Here is a 5178-nt window from a genome sequence, read left to right as displayed (position 1 = left end):
ACTGCACTCAGGTACCAAAACTCCTTCACTACACGCCTCCATTCAGCAGCACATCTCACTGTGTCGCTTTCTCCCTCATCAGCCATCACTTCACTCCTATCTGTGAAGAGAGAGAGAGAGAGAGAGAGAGAGAGAGAGAGAGAGAGAGAGAATATCAGTGCTCGTGTGAGCTACCGTTTTGTATTGTCGAGCCATTAACTTTCTGCATTGCTTAAATTGCTTGCCATTGAAGTGATGGACTATAAAATTTCCGCACTTTACAACTGTATCAGGTAAAAAGTGATGTAAAACTTGATTGTCCAGTATTATGGACCGGTACATTTGCTAGTTTATTTTCCTATAACATTTTGCTGTTATATTTTACAGTTATATTTTGCTGTTGTATTTTACTTTTATAATTTGCAGGTATATTTTACTGTTTTGTATAGTTTTATTTTTCGTATTTTTTTTTTTAATATTTTGCTTGCTAATCCATTTTCTTGTTATATTTTGTCATTAAATTGCTCTTACTCTTCGCTTTATATACCAGACATAAAATGTGAAGTTAATTATCATAACGCATGTAGCTCCCTTAGTACGAGACTTCTCCACAGAATGAGATCCTCAAGCCGTTGCAAGATATGGGAAAACAAAAAAAAAACACTGATTTTAGTGTAGCAATGAATGGTGACTGTTTTACATCTTACAGTACGTTAGGCCTCTCTAATGCTGAATTAGGTGCTTTGTAGGTAGAAAATATGTAATAGAAAAAAATCGTCAACGTAGTTACGGAGTTATAAATGTGAGCATTTATTTACTTTCACGATAAGAATTGATACATTCTGATAACCCCTTCAGTACAATAGTTTTCCCAAGTCTTGGTATTACCGCACTTTTTTTTATACAGTTTACGAGAGACGTCGACCTGGAAGACGTACTTAATAGCTGTCAGTATTCCGTATACTTCCAGACGAGTCTTTAGGCCTGTATAAAATGGTGGGTTGGTGGCAAATAAACTACAAAATAATGACGACCTCGGATTAAAGGAGTTCATTCTCTCCGACAAGAAGAGTATGTTTTCATCCCTCTTTGTTCCTTGCCGGAAGTGAAAGATTCGGCGAGCATGTTGGTCAGTTCCATATGTCTGTCTGTTTGTTTGTTTGTCTCTTCTTCAGGTCACAGTTTTGCACCAATCGTTCTGAAATTAAAATTCATAAGGTAGATATCGATAAACCCTGGGAGCCTATTGTTTTTCATCAAAATTGTTCAGAGGCCCTGGGCTGGGTGGGGGGTTGAAACACCTCAGTGGCCGTGGGTCCAGAAATCGTCGGGACCCAGTGGCCGGTCCAGGCACCATTTTTTCAAATTTGGAAGATCGATTTTTTTTCTTACCAAACTGAAGAGAAACGTCTGGTGCACCTGGCAATGCAGTTTTTAGCATCCTAAACCCATCCTGTGCTTTGCAATGAAGCGCGAAAAATTTCTCTAAATGACTGCCTACACGTCGGTGAAAGCTAAGCAGACACGATCGGATCCATCGGGCAAGCGCTCTACTCTCCACACGCCGGTGAAAACTAAGCAGACACAATCAGATCCATCCAGCAAGCACTCTGCCTGTGGCAGTTTCATCTGTCTGTCTGTTCGTCTGTTTGCTTGTTTGTATGCCTGCTCTTTACAGGTCACAATTTTGCTTATCGTTTTTCATCAAAATCGGTCAAAGGCCCTGGGCTGGGTGGGGGGTTGAAACCCCTCAATGGCCGTGGGTCCGGAATTCGTCAGGACCCAGTGGCCGACCCCGGCACCATTTTTCAAATTTCGAAAATCGACGGCCATACCACGTTGAGTACACCGCTTCCCGTTCGATCAGCGAAGTTAAGCAACGTTGGGTCTGGTTAGTACTTGGATGGGTGACCGCCTGGGAACACCAGATGCTGTTGGCATAACGTTCTCCCTACGTGTCAAGTGGGGTTGGTGGAGGATTAGTGCCCCTCCCTGTAAAACAATTAACTCTAAGCCGTTGGCCACCCCGTTTGGGATACATGGCGTCTGGCAATGAATGAATGATGAATGATTTTTCCTTTACCAGATTCAAGAGAAACGTCTGGCGCACCTGGCAGTGCAATTTTTAGCTTAAACCCATCTTGTGCGAAAAATTTCGCCAAATAACTGCCTACTGTACACGCTGGTGAAAACTAAGCATACAGCCACACAGTCGGATCCACCGGGCAAGCGCTCTACTGCCCACACGCCGTGGAAACTAATTAGACATAATCGGATCCATCCAGCAAGTGCTTTGCCAATGGCAGTTTCATTTGTTTGTTTGTTAGTTTGTCTGTCTGTTAGCAGGATTACTTAAAACTAAAAGTGAGATTTGGACCGAATTTGGTGGGTAGATAGCTCATGTCCCAGGGAACAGGCGATTAACTTTTTTGACCGATCCGGATCGTAATACAGATTCTGGATCCGGAAAACACTTTTTGCGAAACCCTGTTCAATGATGACAATACCTGAGTCATTATGAAGAGTGGTTTGGAGATTACGTTACCCTTGTCGGAGATATGCGCTCCACTGAATGCCCGTCAAGTTTTAAAATACGACTAAACTTTTCTTTTTTTCCTGCCTTCACGGAGAGGAACCGAGTTTTTTTTTTTTTAGTGTTGCGCGTGCGTGCGTGCGTGCGTGTGTGTGTGTGTGTGTGTGTGTGTGTGTGTGTGTGTGTGTGTGTGTGTGTGTGTGTGTGTGTGTGTGTGTGTGTGTGTGTTCGGATGTTGAGGGAATGAATTTGGTATTCTGGTGTGAGTTGGGTACGTGTTAGAGTATAGAAGCGTGTTGTAGAATCCGTAACGAGTGTTGGGCAGAGTTGGGAGAGTGTTGGAGAGAGAGAGAGAGAGAGAGAGAGAGAGAGAGAGGTCAGATGGAGTGGTTGTGATGTAACGTTATCTGCGATGTTGTGGCAAATGTTGGTAATGGTGTGTGTGTGTGTGTGTGTGTGTGTGTGTGTGTGTGTGTGTGTGTGTGTGTGTGTGTGTGTGTGTTTAGGTGGGTCTGTATGGTTTGAGTAGGACTGGCGGGGTTGATTATCGTGCTGTAGAATGGTAGTGCTGGGGAAGTTGACGGTATGGCTGTAAAATGATGGTTATGGTGGAGAGGTTCGTGGTGCTGATGGTGATGATGGTTGTAATGGCGGTGGTGGTGATAATTATGATGTTAGTGATGGCGATGAACATGGTGGTGATGATGGCAATGTTGGTAGTAATGGTGGTGGTGTTGGTTGAGTTGTGACGTTAATGATAATTGTGCAGTGTACCTAATAATTTCGCGCGCAACATGGACGTTATAGTGGTGTGGTGTCGCAAGTGTTATGGTTCCTCATTGTGTGTGTATATGTGAGAGAGAGAGAGAGAGAGAGAGAGAGAGAGAGAGAGAGAGAGAGAGAGAGAGAGAGAGAGAGAGAGAGAGAGAGAGAGAGAGAGAGGGGGGGGGGCTATATCCAATGAAGTGAGGTGGCAGCTGATGCGAGTATAATGGTATGGTAATATGCTGTGACCTTCCTGTTTATGGTGTGGCCTGGGACTGATAGGGTATGAGGAAGAGGGGAGGGGTGAGAAAGGGAAGCGGAGTGGTTGAAGCGTGTGAGGGAGAACGGGAGACGGATGAGGTAATGGGAATGAAGTGAGGAGTGAAACTGAATGTCAGAAAAGTCGAAGGGGGAGAGAATGCGGAGATAAGTGAGGAAATGGGGGTTGTTAAGGTGAGGTGGGGGGTGAGGCTAAGCGAAAGAAATGGTTGAAATATGAGAAGAGGGTAAACGGAAGATGAATGAGAAAATGACAGTGCTGAAGGAGAGGTGCGGTTGAGAATAGGCGATAACACGACTGGAGAATGTGAATGGGAGATGGCTTTGTAAGGGAAGGAACTGTATGTGGAAGAGCTGATGGATGAGTCTTGGGCGTAGAATGATAAAGGCGTGAGGTGAGAGTGTGTAGGATATTTGTGAGGAAGTGAGAGGTGTGGGGTAGAATGGGCCACAGAATGGTTAAAGGGTAAGTGGAGGGTGAACTTGGAGAAATGGCTCAAGAAATGTGAGGTTTTGAGGAGGAAGTGAGGCGTGAGACCGTGAGGAAGAATGGCTACAAGGAGAGGACAGAGTGGGAGGTGAGTGAGGAAGTGGGAACGAAGTGGAATGAGGGGTGGGACGTGCATCAACGACAGAAGGGACGAAGTGTGAGGTGAGAATGAGCGGGAGATGGGTGAGAATGTTACTAAGAAGTATGGTAGGTGGGAGTGGGCGCGGTAGACGTGTTCCCGAGCTGAAGGTGATAGGATTTTTTTTTTTAATGGTTTTGGCTGTGGATATACAGTAGATAGTCCGTTCCCGAGGTCCAGCTGTTCACCTTTGCGCCACAAACCTGCTCATGTCACGAATTCGGCGCTAATGCGCACCGCCCATGTTAATTACATGCTAGGGCTGTCTCATTCAGTTTTGTTGCAATATTGATGGGGATATTTTTCTGAAACGGTGGGCCCTGTGGTAGATCTGTTGCCTGTTTTTGCGAATTTCAAGTTATTGCTGTTCCTTACCCCAGCCTGGTATTGAACTCGCATCCTTTCGGTTTGGATATATACCACTTCTCTAGGCGTTTCATGAAACAGTGGTAACGTAAATGAAAGAGATCCTTTTTGTGAGTAGGCCTATGTAAGATTATCCGAAAACAGGTAGTTGTATGGGAGTGAAATATGAGAAAATAGAATGATATACATAAGACTCTATAGGTGATGCGAGTGAGATGCCATTTGAAATCAGGATGACGGGTTTACTAAACATGGAAGGAGAACCCTTTGACCAAGAGGACGTAATTTATGTTAAAGCCTTGTTACCATTAGACGATTTTTTAAAGTTTAAGAGAAAGTATTCGAACTGGAGAGATTAGGTACGGTATACGGTAACTACCTTTCTTTATCCTCCTCACTACAAGAGGTTTACTGTTCTAATTAAATCGTCGTGAGGTACAGTTTGAGGTAAGGCACAGCAGCATGAGGAAGTAGAGCGAGACAATTTATGTGTAAAGAGAGGAGACAGAGTGAGGCCGGGAGAAGAGGCAGGCAGAGCAAGACAGGGTGAGGCAGTGGTTAGGAAACAACACAAGGTGAGGCAGAGGGAGGCAGGATGATGCAATGGTTAGCAAGGTGAAGTAGAGC

The 5178-nt window shown here is 44.6% G+C and overlaps 1 non-coding gene across 1 annotated transcript; it reads left to right on the top strand.

Moving 5' to 3' along the window:
* Window positions 1-1800: 1800 nt before the first annotated feature.
* Window positions 1801-1919, top strand: LOC145393924 (5S ribosomal RNA). The gene has a single exon (XR_013896276.1). It is a non-coding gene; the product is annotated as a 5S ribosomal RNA (ribosomal RNA).
* The last annotated feature ends 3259 nt before the right edge of the window (window positions 1920-5178 follow it).

The sequence above is a fragment of the Coenobita brevimanus genome, chromosome 25, assembly GCF_032717465.1.
Source record: "Coenobita brevimanus isolate Jiangsu-jjx chromosome 25, ASM3271746v2, whole genome shotgun sequence".
In the NCBI taxonomy this organism is placed as follows: Eukaryota; Metazoa; Arthropoda; class Malacostraca; order Decapoda; family Coenobitidae; genus Coenobita; species Coenobita brevimanus.
Note: the sequence above shows the minus strand (reverse complement) of the source record. Positions and strands in the feature narration are given on the sequence as shown.